The sequence below is a fragment of the Muntiacus reevesi genome, chromosome 13, assembly GCF_963930625.1.
Source record: "Muntiacus reevesi chromosome 13, mMunRee1.1, whole genome shotgun sequence".
In the NCBI taxonomy this organism is placed as follows: Eukaryota; Metazoa; Chordata; class Mammalia; order Artiodactyla; family Cervidae; genus Muntiacus; species Muntiacus reevesi.
In genome coordinates, this window is record NC_089261.1 from 35,080,365 (window position 1) to 35,100,064 (window position 19,700).

The following is a 19,700-nucleotide window of genomic DNA, read 5'->3' on the forward strand; positions in this document are numbered from 1 at the left end:
GAAAACCATAATCACAGAAAGTTAATCATAATGAAAGGGCAGAGGATTATCTCCAAGCTGAAGGAACAAGACAAAATCCCAGAAAACCAACTAAATGAAATAAAGATAAGCAACCTTCCAGAAAATTAATTCAGAATAATGACAGTGAAGATGATCCAGGATCTCAGAAAAAGAAAGAAGAAGATACAAAATAAATACTAACAAAAGACCTAGAAAAACTATAGAACAAACAACAGATATGAACAACTCACTAGAAAGAATCAATAGCAGGGGGAAAAAAAAAGCTGAAGCAGAAGAACAGATAAATGACCTGGAAGACAATGGTGGAAATCACTGCCACAAAATAGAATATGGAAAAAAGAATGAAGAAAAAAAATTAAGACAGCTTTAGAGACCTCAGGGACAAGATTAAACACACCAACAGTCACATTATGGGGGTCCAAGAAGGAGGAGAGAGAAAGGACCAGAGAAAATATCTGAAGAGTTAATAGCTGGACACTTCCTCAACATGTTTTTGTTGTTCAGTTGTTAAGTTGTGTCCTACTGCTTGTGACTTCATGGACTGAAACTCACCAGGCTCTCCTGTCCTTTACCATCTCCCGGAACTTGCTCAAACTCAAGTCCATTGAGCCAGTGTTGCAACTAACCATCTCACCCTCTGCTGTCCCCTTCTCCTCCTGCCTTCTGTCTTTCACAGCATCAGGCTCTTCTCCAGTGAGTTGGCTGTTTGCCATCAGCTGGCCAAAGTATTGTAGCTTCAGCTTCAGCATCAGTTCTTCCAATAAATATTCAGGATTGACTTCCTTTAGGATTGACTAGCTTGAACTCCTTGGGAAAGGAAATAGTCAACCAAGACCAGGAAGTACAGAGAGTCCAGTCAGGATAAACCCAAGGAGAAACACATCAAAACAAATAATAGCCAAAATGACAAAAATTAAAGACAAAGATAAAATATTAAGAACAAAGATGGAAAAAAGACAAATAACATACAAGGGACTCCATAAGGTTATCAGCTAATTTTACAACTGAAACTCTACAAACCAGAAAACCAGGGTACAATATATTAAAAATTATGAAATAAAAAAGCCTACAACCAATAATACTCTACGCAGTGAGATTCTCATTCATTTTTGATGGAGAAATCAAAAGCTTTACAGACAAGCGAAGGTTAAGAGAATTCGGCACCACTAAGCCAGCTTTATAAGAATGCTAAAGAAACTTCTCTAGGTAGGAAACACAAGAAAAGGAAATGACCTACAAAAAATAAACCCACAACAAGTAAGAAAATGGTAATAGTATTACATATATTGAAAATTAGCTTAAATGTAATGAATTAAATGCAACAGCCAGAAGGTATAGACTGACTAGGTCTATATGACGCATATATGCTATCTACAAGACCCTTATATACTGTCTACAAGAGAGTCTGGGACTTCCCTGGTAGCCCAGTTGGTAAAGAATCTGCCTGTAATGCAGGAGACCCCAGTTCAATGCCTGGGTCAGGAAGATCTGACTAGAATCTTCTAGATCTGACTAGAATCTTCTAGAGCCCAGTGCTATCTACATATATGCTATCTACAAGACCCATATATACTGTCTACAAGAGAGTCTTGGACATCCCTGGTGACTCAGCTGGTAAAGAATCTGCCTAAAATGTGGGAGACATGGGTCAAACCCTGGGTTGGGAAGATCCCCTGGAGAAGGGAAAGTCTACCCACTCCAGCATTCTGGCCTGGAGAATTCCATGCACTGTATAGTTATGGGGTGACAAAAAATTGAATATGACTGAGTGACATTAACTTTGACAAGAGACCTACCTACCACCTACTGAGGAACACTTACAGACTAAAAATAAGGAGATGAGAGAAAAATATTCCTTACAAATTGAAATCAAAAGAAACCTGTAATAGCAACACGTGTATCAGACAAAATAGACTTTAAGATTGTTACAAGAGACAAAGGAGAAAGCACCATAATGATCAAAAGTTCAATATAGAAAAAAATATAACAATTAAAATATATACACATTCAACATAGCAGCAACACAATATGTAAAACAATTATGAACAATTATACAAGGGAAAAAAATCAATAGCGACACAGTAATAGTGAGGGACTTTAAACCTCACTTGCATCAGTGGACAATCATCAAGACAGAAAGTTAATATGAAAACACAGGCCTTAAATGACACTTAAGACCAGTTACATTTAACTGCTATTTACAGAGCATTCCATCTAAAAACATCAGATTACACTTTTTTTCTCAACTGCACATGGAACACTCTCCAGGATTGATCACATGCTGGGCCACAATGTGAGTCTTGGTAAATTTAAGAAAATTGAAATTATAACAAGCATCTTCCCTGATCAAAGTACTATGAGATTAGAAATAAACTACATAAACAATATGCTACTAAATAACCTATGAATCACTGAACAAATCAAAGTGGAACTCAAAAAATACATAGAGACAAATGAAAATGAAAGCATGACAGTATAAAACCTATGGGATGCAACAAAAACAGTTCTAAGAGGAAAGTTCTTAGCAACATAATCTTACCTCAAGAAATGAGAAAAATCTCAAATAAACAACCTAAGCTTACACTTAAACAGCTAGAGGAAGTAGAACAAACAAAGCACAAAGTTACTAGAAGGAAAGAAATCAGACAAGAAGATCAATGAAACTAAAAGCTGGTTCTTTGGAAAGATAAACAAAATTGCTTAAGTGCTAACTAGTCTCATCAAAAAAAAAAAAAAAAAAGTAGAAGAGTAAAATCAATGAATTAGAAATGAAAAAGAAGTTGAGCTCAATTCCAGTTGAGCCATTTCAAATCCTAAAAGATGATGCTGTGAAAGTGCTGCACTCAATATGTCAGCAAGTTTGGAAAACTCAGCAGTGGCCATAGGACTGGAAAAGGTCAGTTTTCATTCCAGTTCCAAAGAAAGGCAGTGCCAAAGAATGCTCAAACTACCACACAATTGCACTCACCTCACATGGTAGTAAAGTAATGCTCAAAATTCTCCAAGCCAGGCTTCAGCAATACATGAACCATGAACTTCCAGATGTTCAAGCTGGTTTTAGAAAAGGCAGAGGAACCAGAGATCAAATTGCCAACATTCACTGGATCATCACAAAAGCAAGAGAGTTCCAACTATGAAATTAAAAGATGCTTACTCCTTGAAAAGAAAGTTATGACCAAACTAGACAGCATATTAAAAAGCAGAGACATTACTTTGTCAATAAAGTTCCGTCTGGTCAAAGCTATGGTTTTTCCAGTGGTCATGTATGGATGTGAGAGTTGGACTATAAAGAAAGCTGAGCACCAAAGAATTGATACTTTTGAACTGTGGTGTTGGAGAAGACTCTTGAGAGTCCCTTGGACTGCAAGGAGATCCAACCAGTCCATCCTAAAGGTGATCAGTCCTGGGTGTTCACTGGAAGGACAGAGGCTGAAGCTGAAACTCCAATACTTTGACCACCCGATATAAAGAGCTGACTCATTCAAAGTCCCTGATGCTGGGAAAGATTGAGGGCAGGAGGAGAAGGGGACAACAGAGAATGAGATGGTTGGATGGCATCACCGACTCAATGGACGTGAGTTTGGGTAAATTCCAGGAGTTGGTGATAGACAGGGAGGCCTGGTGTGCTGTGGTTCATGGGTTCACAAACGAGTCAGACATGACTGAGCGACAGAACTGATAGGAGGACCCACCACCTCTGACGTTTGTCTACAACAACAGGCTCCTTTCTGTTTTTGCAGACAAAACCCTTTAAAAAATTCTTACCCCCAACTAGGAATTATACCACCGCACCTCTGTAATCACACTTCACATCTCTCCTTCCCTTCAGGCTGACCTGTCCACCGCGTTTCAGAAACTGCAGGACATTCTCTTACTTTCTCAAGGATACCCTCTTCTGCATATGGTGTAAATACTCCTCTTGTAGGCATTACACTGGCGAGTTCACTGTCAGTTTCAGAGATTACTAACAAGTTCCCAGAAACTCTCTCTATTTCACTTGCTTTCTTCTTACGCCTGGAATATTTTTCTTATGTGGAACCACTACCTATTTATGTTTTCCCACTAACTGGACAGGAAAATGCACCCTGGTATATCTGGTCTCAGACATTTCTATTGATCCTAACAATCAGACCCTTCCTATCCCACTAACTCATAACCTACCCAGACGGGCAATTCAATTTATTCCTCTATTAATCAGTTTAGGAATAGTGGCTAGAATTGGGACAGGAACTGTAGGACTCAGTCCCATGACTGAGTCCCTTCACTGTCCACCTGAAACTATCACAATATTGTTTACTGGCTACATACCAATACAAAACCAAAAAGTTTAAGAAGGATTGGGACTTCCCTGATGGACTAGTGGTTAAGACTTCATATGTCCACAGCAGGGGGTACGGGTTCATTCTCTTGTCAGGAAACTAAGATCCTGCATGTTGTGTGGTGAGGTTAAAAAAAAACAAATAAGAACATGGTTTATTACATTTAGATCTGTACATTGCAATTCCTACTGTTAGGTAGTTAGAATAGGAAAAAGGAGTCCAAAATGGCTAAAAGACAAAGGAGGGAAAAGCCCAGGAAAATAGAACAAAGGAAAGTCCAAGGGCCAGAGTGAGGACCTCAGGCAATACAAACGGCCCTCCTGGATAGCTCAATTGACAAAAGGTTAGGCTCAGGGGGAGGAGAAAAAAGCACATAAAAGAGGAGCCAAAATTGAGCTGGGGGCTTCTCTTCTCTTCACGTCTTTTGGGTCAGCCAGCCCTCACACCTCAAGGATGTATTTTCCTTTGCTTGCCAAATAAAACTGGTTGTAACATGGAGCTGTAACACAGAGCTGTAACACTGGTCCATCTGTCGCTTCAGATTTTTGCTGCAGCCAAGGAAATTTACGCAGGGCTCTAACACTGGTCACTCCAAAGTTCTGCTGTGGTGAGGCAGAACTGAGGAAATTATATACCCCCTGACTGTTTCTTTGATTGACCTGCCTGAAACAACCTTGGCTAAGCCCCCACGAAGCGGAAGCTAAGCACAGCAGAAGCCCAACTCAGCGAATGCTCCCGTGGTGGAAGCTGAACATGAAGAAAACCTAGCGCAGTGGAAGTGACAAGAAGCCTAGCATGATGGAAACAAGGACAGTAAAAATAAACTTGGCAAAAAGCTCACGCAGCTCAGTCTCAGATTCCAGAAGATCCCCGGTTGGGGTAGAAAGTCCTCACCCCTATGGCTGGAAGGACATATGCCTAATAAAATCTTAACTCCTTTGCAATCTCTCGTTTCTTGTTTCCGCAAACCCCCTGCTAAACAGGTGAGCAGCAGTGGGAGTCCCAGGGTGTACCAAAGGCTCCACTGTCTGTGGTGCCCGAATAGCTGCTCCCAAAGCTGTTGGGGGTTCTTCTGTCCTTAATCTTCTTTGTGTCAAGGATCAGGCCAATGAAAACTGTGAGCACAGGTCAAGTATTTAGCAGATCTTCCAGCAGATTATCAAAGGGATTCCTCAGCACATCTTTTCTGACTACTTTTTCCTCCTGTCTTTCATCTCCTCTCTCCTGGGATTTGAGCCCAGCCAAAACCCACAGTGCCTGGCTTCAGGACCTAATGAAACCTCAGGCTCTTGATGTCTCATTGCCAAAATTCAGTGAGAGAGGTGGATTTGTTCAGATTTAGAGAGAAGCACAGTCCACAGGGCATGGGCCATTTCAGAAAGTGGTGGCCATGGAATGTGTTGTGATTAGTTTTGGTAAGCTGGGTGATTCCATATACTAATGAGTGGGAGGATCATCACAATAATTGGGGAACCACCCACTCCTCAGTCTTTTGATAGGGACTTGAAACTGTCCTGGCACCTCTGGGTGTGTAATTTAGCTTGCAGATTGAGGATTGAGGTTTAGAAGAATTTGACTTGGCATCTTGGACCCATTTGATCTTAATCGGTTTATGTTATTCCTTGGGCTATGTCATTCTTTCAAAATTTGTGCTCTGCTCCCTTCCCTCCTGTTTCAATGCTCTTTTCCTGACCCCATCTGGGCCCACAATGTTGCCTCTACAATCTTCTGGAGGGACAACCAGAAAATAGCTGGCCTTTGGGAGAGAAATACTGAATAATATCCAATCTCTCTAGATATTCAGGCCTTCATCTTCCATGTGTCCTACACCATGTGTAACAATAGCATCTCTCAGTGAACCCTCTAGGGTGGGTGGCAGACATGCAATGCCTGCTAGAAGTTCATCTGTTGGTGGCATCCCTTCAAGGGCAATTGGGCTTCCAGGGATAATGTTTGCCACTTTGGGAGTTAGACCTGCAGGCTGTTTGGGACCAAATCCTTACCACCCTTCTCCTAAAGTTACAAACATACCCCCGGATCAAATCTCCACTCCACTTTTATGGAACATCTGGTCTGTTGCCTCTTATCAATTTGTTCTTAAGCCACTTACTAACTCCTACAACCAGGACCCTGCCCCCTTGTAGACAACATTGATCCACCCTGCTTATTATTATTAAAATACTCATCCCTAACAGGACCAGATAACCCACTCCTTTGTCTTTACTTATTACCTAAAGTGGGTCTATGACAATGAGATGTTTACAATTGGAAACACCCTAAGCTGTTCTTATGGAGGACCAGGGGAGGAAATCAGTGATTTATATTCCCTCAGAGCAATAAGAGGATAAGACTGATGACTGTTTCCCCAGCTTCCCAGTCTCAGGGCACAGGCTTGAATTGCTTTACATCATGATATCTATTCCCATCCTGGTGAACAATGAGTTGATTACAACCCATTAACCCTACCCAGCACTGGTCACACTGGAGACCCTGGGGATGCCCAACTCCAGTTCGGAGGTCCCAGGAGGTCGACCTGCCTCGTCCTGCCCAGGGACCCAATTCTTGGGAGGCTGACCTGCCTTGACCTGCCCTGGGATTCAATTTCCAGGAGGCTGTCATACTTCAGCCTGCCTGGGGATCTACACCCTAACCCGGGACTCCCATCTCTCAGGTTGCAACAGTACTGGGTAGGATAAGCTTCAGAAAGACTCACCCCCAAGGAAGTCCACTTGTGGAAACAGAAGGAAGCCTATTAGTTGTGGGACTGTGCCCAGTCTCAGCATTAACTCAGGAGTCCAATGAGAACCCAATTGCCTTTCTGGAAAGTCCAAAAGAGACCCTCCAAAAGTTTACCAATCTGTAGTTAGACTCATATGAAGGACAGGTGATTTTAAAGGACAAATTCCTGTCCCAATGTGTATCAGACATCAGGATAAAGTTATAACAGCTACAGCAGCAGGACCCTACTGCCTTTTTAGATATAGATGGTCCAGACAGCCATCAATACCTTTATAACAGAGAACAGGAGAGAGAGGCCAAGGCCCAGGAAAGGGAGAAAAGAAGAGAGACAAGGCATGCCCAGATGCTGAACTCCCTCCAGGGAAGCCCTATGGCAAACCCTGAGTCTTTGAAGGGAAAAGGCATGAGACAAACGCCTAATCTGTAGACAGGTGGACCATTAGGCCAAAGAGTGTCCAAAAGGTGACAAGTCTCCTAAAATGGCTTTCTAAAAATGCCATCAATTGGGACATTGGGCAGCACTCTGCCCTTGGGACACAAGAGCCTCAAGGTCAAGCACCAAGCCTTCCTTCAGGGTGGTTCAATGGGACTGTAGCAGCCCATTCCAACCAGCCTACATGTCACAGATAACCATCATGGGGCTGGAGCCAAGGGTGCAACTGCATGTAGCAAGTAGGTCCGAGAATTTCTTGGTTGACACAGGGGTTACCTACTTTGTCCTGACCTCCAGCTGCAGAGCCTTCTCCCCCAAAACCTGTACCATTTTGGGTGCTATAGGAAAACCAATTACAAAAATATTCACCCAAGCACTTCTTTGTTGCTGGGAAGGACAAATATTTTCCCACCAGTTTCTGGTGGTCCCTGAGTGTCCTGCTCCCTTATTGGGAAGGAATCTTTCCCTGCCTTCAAAATCTTGCAGCTATTGCAGTCTTGATGGAAGATGCTTTAAAATTCTTTTTGGGGGGCGAACTATTTTACCAGCCACCAAGTGAAACAACTCCTAAATGGAAGAGTTCATTTATGATGTCTATCAATGAATCCTCAGACTGACTATATCTCCTTGTGAGATTCATAATCCAGCCACCCTCCTGCCTACCCCCGAGGGCTCTCTCCCATTTCACTCTTGCCTAGAAATTTTGGACCACTGGATAAAACCCCAAGAGGGATCTGAACAATCTTGAGGAAATCTGGTACACTGAGGGAAGAAGTTTTGTCTTAGATGGAAAAAGAAGAGCCGGATATGTAGTAGTCTCCAGTTTTGACCGTAGAGGCTAAACCTTTGCCACCAGGTACTTCAGCCCAATTAGCTAAGCTCATAGCTCTATACATCTCACCTCTCCTCCCCTCTCCCTGTGTCCAAAAGTCTGCTCTCTATGTCTCTCCATTCTACCCTGCACATATATTCATCAGTATCATCTTTCTAGATTCCATATATATACATTAGTATATGATATATATCTTTCTCTTTCTGAGTTACTTCACTTTGTAAAATAGGCCCTAAGTTCACCCACCTCATTAGAACTGATTCAAATTCATTCCTTTTTATGTCAGAGCAACACTCCATTGTGTGCATGTACCACAATTTCTTTATCCATTCATCTGTCAATGGACATCTAGGTTTCTTTCATGTTCTAACCATTGTAAATAGTGCTCTAGTGAATATTGAGGTACATGTGTCTTTTTGAATTTTGGTTTCCTCAGGGTATGTGCCTAGGAGTGGGATTGCTGTGTCATATGGTGATTTTATTCCTAGTTTTTTAAGGAATCTCCATGTCATCTTCCATAGTGGCTGTATCAATTTACATTCCCATCAACAGTGCAAGAGGGTTCCCTTTCTCCCCACACTCTCCATCATTTATTGTTTGTAGACTTTTTGATGATGGTCATTCTGACTGGTGTGAGTTGATGTCTCATTGTAGTTTTGATTTGCCTTTCTCTAGTAATGAGCAACGTTGAGCATCTTTTCATGTGTTGTTAACTATTTGTATGTCTTCTTTGAAAAACTGTCTCTTATTGGTATTTTTCCCACTTTTTGATTGGATTGTTTGTTTTTCTGCTATTGAGTTGCATGAGCAATCATCAAAACATTATGGTACTGGCACAAAAACAGAAATGTAGAACAATGGAACAAGATAGGAAGCCCAGAAATAAACCCACACACCTATAGGTACCTAATTTTTGACAACCAAGGCAAAAATATACAATGGGACAAAGCATCTTCAAAAATTGGTGATGCTAAAACTGGACAACTACATGTACAAGAATGAAAATAGAACACTTCCTAACACCATACACAAAGATAAACTCAAAATAGATTAAAGACATAAATGTAAGACCAGACACTATAAAACTCTTAGAGGAAAACAAGGCAGAACACTCAATGATGTAAGTCAAAGCAAGATCCTCTATGACCCACCTCCTAGAGTAATGAAAATAAAAACAACAGTAAACAAGTGGGATCTAATTAAACTTAAAAACCTTTGCACAGCAAAGCAAAGTATAAGCAAGGTTAAAAGACAACCCTCTGAATGGGGGAAAATAATAGCAAATGAAACAACTGACAGAGGATTAATTTCCAAACTATGTAAGCAGCTCATGAAACTCAATGTCTTCCTTTTTAAAGTGTTGTGTTTTTTCTTTCCAAAACAATATGTAGCTTGGTCTTGTTTTGTTGTTGTTGTTGTTGCTGTTTTTTATCATTATTATAAACTTTCTCTTTCAATGAGTACATTTAGGCCATTGATATTCAAAGTGGTGATTGATGTAGTTGTATTGCTATCGACCATATTTGCTACCATTTTCTATCTTTGTTCTTTATTCTTATTTATGTCTTCCCTTCTTCCTTTTTGTCACTTTAATTTTAATTAGGCATTTTGTATAATTCCATTTTCTCTTCTTTCCTAGTATATTAGCTATACTTTAAAAAAACATTTTTAGTTATAGCTCTGGAATTTGCAATATACATTTCCAGCTAATCCAAATTTACTCTTAAATAGCACTATTCTGCTTTATTGATAATGAGTACTTTATAATAACAAAATTATTATAGTTTCTCCTTCCCATTCCTTGTATCTTTGTTGTTACTTATTTCACTTATAAGTAAACATATATTTCACATATGGATACAGATATGAATATACATATGTGTGTATATATGTGTGTACACATATCCATCTATAAGATATGTACATAAGCATGAATAATCTAATACATTGTTACTATTATAATTTTGAGCAAACTAATCTCTCAAATCAATTTAGAATAAGAAAAAGCTCATTAGCTTCAGTTATTCCGTCTTTAGTTCTCGTCTCCTCTTTATATGGATTCAAGTTTCTGATTTATTTTCCTTCTCTCTAAAGAATATTAAAAAAAAATTCTTGCAAGTAAGGTCTACTGGCAATAAATCTTCTCAATTTCGATCATCAGAGAATGTCTATTTCTTCTTTACTTTTGAAGGACAGTTTTTCTGGGTAGAGAATTCTAAGTTGGTGGCACTTTTTTTCTTTCAACACTGCAAATATTTTTCACTCTGCAGTTCTCGTGTTGCATAGTTCCTGAGGAGAAGTCATATATGTCTTACCTTTTCTCCTCAATATATAGATGTCCCCCTCCTAACCCTCTGCTTCTTTCAGGAGTTTTCCCAAGAGTATCAATTGCTTAGTACTTGATGCTAATTTAGGGAAATTCTAGGTCACTATTATTTCATTTTTTTTTTCTGTTTTATCCTCTTCCTTTTCCTAGTATTCCCTTTATATGTATGCTACATGGTTTACAATTGTCCAATGGTTCTTGGGTATTTTGCTCTGTTTTTTCAGTCTGTTCTTTTTACTCTTTAGTTTCAGCATTTTCTATTGATATCTCCCCAAACTTAGAAATTCTTTTTGCAGCGACTCCTAATCCACTCAAAAGCAATCTTCAATCCCATCAAGAGTAATCTTCATTTTTGTTACAGTGCTTTATCTTCTTTTCCACAGCATTTCTTTTTTGTGCTTTATTAGAATTTTAATCTTTCTGCTTATACGGTTTATTTTTTTCTTGCATGTTGTGTAATTAAAATCCTAGCATATTAAGCATGATTATTTAAAATTTTGGTCTAATAATTCCAACATTTCTGCCATATCTGGTTCTTAGGCATGCTCTGCCTCTTCAAATTGTTTTATATTTTACCACTTATATTCCTTAGACTTTTTTCCTTATAGTTGGTAATTATATACTAAGGAAAACCAGCTACTATAATTAGACCTTTAGTAATGTGATGGTCGGTCATGGAAGGAGGTGAAATGATTCTATGTCAAGTGTCCTCAAGTTCTGAGCCACAGACCAGTACTTGTCCACGGTCTGTTAGGAACCAGATTGCACACCAGGAGGTGAGTGTCTGGCAATGAAACAAAGCTTCGTCTGTATAAACAGCCTATCCCCTTGCTCACATTACCACTTGAGTTCCACCTCCTGTTAGATCAGTGGAGCATTAGATTCTCATAGGAGCATAAACCCTACTGTGAACTGCATATGTGAGGATCTAGGTTGGGTGCTCCTTATGAGAATTGAATGCCTGATGGTTTGATTATACATTATGGTGAGCTGTATAATTTCTCTTTATATACCAGAATGTAATAGTGCACAATAAATGTAATGTGCTTGAATCATCCTGAAACCACCCATCTCCTCCCGCCCCAACTCTGAAGAAAATTTGTCTTCCATGAAGCAGGTCTCTGGTGCCAAAACAGTTGGAGACCACTGTTGTATAGTCCTGTAATTATCTCTCAGCCTTTAAGTGAGTATTCGCCTCTAGACTGAATTTCATGAGTGCCTCTCAGTCTCCCTGACTCCCGCTCTCTTAGATGGAACTGAGTGGGCCAGTGTTGTGTACTATCCTTCTTCCAGGAAGTTATGCTCTGATAATAGCCCCAGTAGACTAGACTCTGGTTAATGATTTTGTCCTGAGAGCAGGACTTTTTAAGAAAAACTGAATGCTCTGACATATCTCGCAATGTTTCCTTTTCCACACCCTCTGCTGAAAGCACGTCCAAAATTTACTGTGAGAATTGGTCAGACATTTTGAGGTAAAACTCACAAAAATATGGGGCCCTCTGTGACTTGGTCTCCCTGGAGGTTTTAACTCTTAGACGTGTCCTCTCTGAATCTCCAGCAACTTGTAAATTCCAGTTCAATTTATCTTATCCCAGCAGGGATTTCTCAGAGCTTTTCACTTGTGAGCTCTGCTGTGATGATACACAATTCCCCATCTGTCTCTCCAATCTTGGGAACAGTAGTTTGCCCTGTTCGTCACCTCCATTACAGATCCAAGAAGTATTATTGATTTTTCAGTTTATTCAACTTTATACTTCTTGTTGAAATAGAGTGGCAACTTTCAAGCATCTTACACATGGAACTGAAAGGTGGAAGTTCCTATTTGGATTTGAAAATTACTTTTTCCTATATATTAATACAAAAAAAAAACATGTTCCCAGAAATTAATATTTAGAATTTCTTATTAATGGTTCTGTAACAAGTGGTTCACAAAAATTTGAGAAATGGTGCATTCTATAACCTTATCTAAGTTGTGTTATAAGAGATTCTATCTACAGTAGAAACACCTGCTTGAATTTCACTATCTTAAACACGAAGATATTGACCTTAACTATTATTGCATCTTTTCAACTGTTTTTAAATAGTTGAGAATTTCTGCTTCTGAATTTTTCTAAAAAAATAAACATAATCATCACATGGATATTTGAAAGTTTTGTCAAGATTTTGACTGCTGGGCACTAAGTGCTATCAACTATTGGTTATTTATCTCCAGTTAACTCCCTGCCATACTTTCTCCACTCTCCTTTTCTCTGTTAATATCCAAGGAAAATAACCTTGGATTTTACTCTAGAGGCTTGAATTGAGCATCTAGTCTCCTATTCACAGTGTTAGTAGATCAAGAATTTTATTTCTTTTTATCACAAGTATAAGTGAAAGTCACTCATTCATGTCTGACTGTTTGTGACCCCATGGGCTATACAGTCCATGGAATTCTCCAGACCAGAATACTGGAATGTGTAGCTGGTCCTTTCTCCAGGGGATATTTCCAACCTAGAGGTTGAACCCAGGCCTCATGCATTGCAGGTGAATTATTTACCAACTGAACCACAGGGGAAGCCCTCTCTGAATCTCTAGCAATTTGTGAATTCCTTTGGATCTAATTCTTTAAAATTAATTTTTTGCTCATTTTTAGGATTCTCCAAGCAAGAATACTGGAGTAGGTTGTCATGCCCTTCTCTCCGGGATCTTTCCAACCCAGGGATAGGATACAGGTCTCCTACATTGCTGGTGTATTCTTTACAGACTGAGCCACCAGGGAAACCCTTTCAATTTCACTGACGATTCTTTTCACTAAATTTTAGAGCAGTCCTTACAAGTATCTCCAGTGAAATTCACTCAGTCATGTTCAACTCTTTGAGACCCCCATGAACGATATAGTCCATGGAATTCTCCAGGACAGAATACTGGAGTGGGTAGCTGTTCCCTTCTGCAGGGGATATTCCCAACTAAGGGATTGAATCCAGGTCTCCTGCATTGCAGATGGATTCTTTATCTCTATTTTAATTAAATTTTATTCAAGTTGAAGTACATGATTTAATTATTATTCTTAGAGGGTTATTTTCATTATAATACAGGCTATTCAAATCTTTCAAAAGTACCACACTGCTTACTGTAAAATATTATATCTTCTAATTTCATATTAAGCACCAATTTTTTATGTTCATATTTATCTCACTGGTGCATTTTTTATGCCTCCAGGAAAAAATAAATAAAGCAAAAGCAGCAACAACAAAAACTCCTTAAATTTGTCCATACAATCTTTCCACTGTTTCTGGATATTATTCTTTCCTTATACATCATTTTATTGTATTTAAATTTTTCTTAATTTAATGTGATTTCACACATGATATTAAATCAATAAATTTCAACTAGACCAAGAATTTAAGTAAAAAATGCTAAATTTTAAAATCTCTTCCAAATGAGAATATCTTTAAATGATTTGGGAGCTAGGGAAGAATTTCTTAGATTTACTATACAAATCAGAAAAATAAATACTGACACAATTGACTGCATTGAGGTCAAGCATCTTTTTTTTATATAAAAAAATAAGAAATAAAGTAAATATGAGTTGAAGATAATATTTGGCTCACATACAATTAAAAATTTTAATATTCAGATTATATTATTTCCTATTGGTAAAATACATACACATCTGCACACAAGCATCGCAACAAAATATTAAAGTCAAGCTCGAATATTTCACAGTAGAAAAAATAGCTAGATAATAAAGATGATTTTTTCAACTTAATTTTTAATGTGGGTAGTACAAATTAAATACCATTAAATATAATAGAATTTCATTTCTACAAAATTGACAAACAAAACAATGCACACTAAAATATTGGGGAAAAAAAAGGAAAAATAAAGTTGTTAATAAAGGATAAAGCAATAGATAATGTATGAAAAGTATAAATTAATAAAATAATTTTGAAAACAATTGGAAATTAAGGTAAAGTTATATATCTGTGCTAGCAGATTTGTACAGGAATGCACATTTCAGCATTATTTCTAAGACAAACACTACAAAGAACCAAAAAGTCTATTAGCATTGAATGCATACATGAGATTTTGTAGGTTTGTAAGATAAAATGCTTTCAACAGTGAAAAGTAATAAATATCCTTTATATTGGCCAACATATATATGAACCTTAAAAAGATAGTTAATAAAAAAAATCTAGTCACGGAAGTCACAAACGCATGTTATATTGAAATAAACCTCAATGATGCAATATTTTTTAGTAAGTAAAGATACATGCATGTGCCATAAGAATATGAGATAATATAAGACAACCAATAATAAAATTCTGGATAGTGACTTTCTTGGGCAGGAGGAAAACATTTAAAACAGAATGAATACTATTAAATTTGATTTCAATGATAATATTATGTGTATTAAATTTTGTAATGAATAAAATTATTCATTTCAATATTAGACCTTAAAATATTACAGGAATTTTTTTCATTTGCATTTTTAACCTATATACACAAAAAAAGGATAAGGGAGAAAGAGCAGGAAATGAAGCCAGTTGAGCTGGGTTCAAGTTCTGCCTTAGAGACATGTACTGTTAGCTCTGGGCAACTTATTGAACTCTCCTGTGTGTTACTTCTTATGTGTAAAAGAGTCATAACAACCGCTTTTCTCACAGTTTTCATAAACAATAAATAAGTTAAAATATATAAATAAAACAATTTGGAATAGTATTTAGCAGGTAGTATATACCAAACAAAAGTCAGTTTTCATATTTAATTCTGGAGGAACAAAACCTTAACTGTAAATATTTTATCATTTATAGGAGAAACAGTAACTTGAACATAACAGGAACATAAAATCAATAAATAGTTACTGGTTTAAAAAAATTACTGGAGTATAATTGCTCTACAATGTTTTGTTCATTTCAACTGTACAGCAAGGTGAGCTTATTCAAATTCAAGTCCATTGAGTCAATCATGCAATCCAACCATCTCATCCTCTGTTGTCCTTCTCCTCCCGCCTTCAATCTCTCCCAGCTTCAGGGTCTATTCAAAAGAGTCACCTCTTCACATCAAGTGGCCAAAGTATTGGAGTTTCAGCTTCAACATCAGTCTTTCCAATGAACACCCAGGACTGATATCCTTTAGGATGGACTGACTGGTTGGATTTCCTTGCAGTCCAAAGGACTCTCAAGAGTCTTCTCAAACACCACAGTTCAAAAGCATCAGTTCTTCAGCGCTCAACCTTCTTTATAGTCCAATTCTCACACCCATACACGACTACTGGAAAAACCATAGCCTTGACTACACGGACCTTTGTTGGCAAAGTAATGCCTCTGCTTTTTAGTATGCTGTCTAGGTTGGTCATAGCTTTTCTTCCAAGGAGTAAGCTTCTTTTAATTTCATGGCTGAAGTCAACATCTGCAGTGATTTTGGAAACCCCCAAAATAAAGTCTGTCACTGTTTCCACTGTTACATCATTTATTTGCCATGAAGTGATGAAACTGAAAGCCGTGATCTTATTTTTCTGAATGTTGAGCTTTAAGCCAATTTTTTCACTCTCCTCTTTCACTTTCATCAAGAGGCTCTTTATTCTTCTTCACTTTCTGCCATAAGGGTGGTGTCATCTGCGTATCTGAGGTTATTGATATTTCTCCTGGCAATCTTCATTCCAACTTGTGTTTCATCCAGCCCAGAATTTATCATGAGGTACTCTACATATAAGTTAAATAAACAGAGTGACAATATACAGCCTTGACGTACCCCTTTTCCTATTTGGAACCAGTCTATTCCATGTTCAGTTCTAATTGCTGCTTCCTCATTAATTATCTATATTATACATATCATCAACAGTGTATATGTTAACCGATCAGTCATGTCTGACTCTTTGCAACCCCATGCACTGTGGCCTGCCAGGCTCCTCTAGGCAAGAATACTGGAGTGGGTTGCCATTTCCTTTTCCAGAGGCTATTCCTGAGCCAAGGAATAAACCTGAGTCTCCTGCATTGCAGGTGGATGCTTTACTATCTGAGCTAGTATGGAAGTCCCTTCAATAGTATATATATGCCAATATAGGACTTCCCAGGTAGCATAGTGAAAAAGTCATCTGCCAATCCAGGAGACACAAAAGATGGGGCTTCAGTTCCTGGGTTGGGAAGATCTCTTAGAGTAGGATTTCATGGAGAGAGGAGCCTGGGGGCGACAGTCCATAGGGGCACAAAGAGTTGGACATGACTGAGTGACTGAGCACACACAAGTGTCAATGCCAGTCCCCAAATTCTTCTTAACCCCCATTTATTAATTTTTAAAACACTAGTTAGTACAAAAAAAATAATAATCTTTACACACACACACACATGCCAGTGCTCTGGGTCCTGTCAAACTCTCCAAACTCTTCAAAATAAAGACATGGCCTCCTGTTAGTTTTTGACACACAGCTCCTTTGCCTTTACATGTGCTGTTTCATCTGCTTAGAATTCTCTTCATTTAGCTCTTTATACCTTTGGTTCACCCTCACAGATTGCTTCTAGACAGCATCCCTTCCTGAGGTAGATGGCACAACATCCCTAACCAAAAAGTCAATCTGTGTGGCTTTGAGTCATCATAGGATTATTCAGTTATTTGATGATTTACAGAAATTTGTGGGATTACTTGCTTGGTGTCTCTTTCCTCCCAACACACAGTTATCTAAGTTTTACAGAGACAGGAGCTCTTCCAGCTTATTAACTACCATGCCCTCAACACCAAGAAATTCATCTAGTACAGAGTTGTCACTCCATATCTATTCATGAAATAAATGGATGAATGTATGACAGAACAAGGGGATAATTTAATATTGCCTGCTCCTGAATATCATTAGGTATTTAGCTAATGCTTTATAGTTCAGTTCTATAAATTGTCTGATTATTTTTCCTTCAGTTACATAACTCACATGCAAGTCATGGTATTTTGTTTTCAATTTTCAAAGACTTTTTATTTGACAAAATAAAAAGCAGTGATCATGTTAGCAGAATGCCTCTATAGAATAGAAGCCTCATCAGTCTGCTTTCATAAAGCATCAAAGTATTGATTTCAGGTAAAATGTATGATAATTGTTCTCTATTGTTCATGAAGAGTCATTCAGACAGATAAGAATAATTGGCCCAATACAGCTTGAGGAGTGGCATACTACCTCAATTATAATACTGTTTACACAGGGACATTGCTTGATATAACAATACTAAAACTTTTTGCAAAACCTAAAGAGGCCAGGAGATGGTGAAGGACAGAGGAGCCTGGCATGCTGCAGTCCATGGAGTCACAAAGAGTCAGACACAACTTACAGTCTGAACAGCAACAGACATTAATCTAGGGAAAGAAAATTCATAAAATAAATCTTTTGAGATACAGTTATAAAACACAAACTGTTCATTTCTAAAATAATTTTAGTGAAAGTGAAACCACTCAGTCGTGTCCGACTCTTTGCCACCCCATGGACTGTAACCTACTAAGCTCCTCCATTTATATTTTCCAGGCAAGAGTACTGGAGTGGGTTGCCATTTCCTTCTCCAGGGAATCTACCCAACCCAGGGATCAAATCTGGGTCTCCCACACTGCAGGCAGATGCTTTATCATCTGAGCCACCAAGGAAGACAAAAATAATTTTATGTGATGAATATTTTTAACATGGCTAGTGATTTTGAAATAAGGTTCATACACTTAAAAATAAACCATGGATATGTGTTCTTATTATAAAACTGGAAGTTGAAACCTCCTTAAAGAAGTCAGGTCTGGCTTGATGATACAAAATTGGGATGAGAAATGGGAAGTAATTATAAGCTAATGCATTTTACATTATTTACAGTTCCTGCTTCCCATATTTTCCCATCTTCCGTCACTTTATTCTCAGGGAAACTACAACTGCATTTGCCAAATCAGTGTTGTCCTTACAAAATTTGGATTGCAAGCGTAATGAAGTACCTTCAATTATTGATAACATCTTGCATCAAAAGGAAACATCATTTAACAAGGAGGTTAAATATAAATAGGTGAGGTATAGAACTGAAAACTAACTTTAATATATCACACCAAAAAGTAAGCAAATAAAATACATAACCACTTTCAAAGTAAAGAATTCAATAAAAATAAGGGCTTCTCTGATAGCGCAGTTGGTAAAGAATCCACCTGCAATGCAGAAGACCCCGGTTGGATTCCTGGGTCAGGAAGATCCTCTGGAGAAGGGAAAGGCTATCCACTCCAGTATTCTGACCTAGAGAATTCCATGGACTGTATAGGCCATGGGGTCACAAAGGGCTGGACACAACAGAGCAACTTTCGCTTTCAACAAAAATAAAGCTACTCATCGATCTGTTCAGTTTGTTGCTTGTTGTATTCGTCTTTTTTGAGACACACTTCATATATTCTTAGTAAAACTCTTCTATAGCAAATCAATGTTTAAAGAACAAAAACAATGTGATGAATCAAATTCCTCAGAGTTCCAACAATCAATATAAGAAATTTTCCACATGCAATGATTGTCTAATTTCGTTCACAATTTCAAATGGTGTTCTTCAAGAAACTTTGACAGCAGGACACTTAGTGGGGAGCCGCATCAATCACTGGCAAATCATTATCACTCATCTAGTGATGAGAGCTAGTCAGATGAATCATCACACTTAAAATTATTTAAGGGCTTCCCTGGAGGCTTAAGGATAAAGGATCCGACCACCACTGGTTTGAGCCCTGTCCTGGAAGATCTCATATAGGCGTAGCAACTAAGCCGGGTCACCACAGTTATTGAGCCTGGGCTCTAGAGCCTGGGAACCACAATGACTGAACCCACATGTCCTAAACCACATGAACCCACGTGCACTGCAACAGGAAAAGCCACTGCAAGAGAAGACCACTTGCCACAACTAGAGAAAGCCTGCATGCAGCAACAAAGACCCATTACAGCCAAAAATAAATACATTCATTTAATTAAATTATAAGGTAAATTATTTAAACTGAGTATAGCATATTTTAATAGCTACATAGCAATTACAAGTATCTTGAACTATCTAAAAATAAAATGAAATAAAA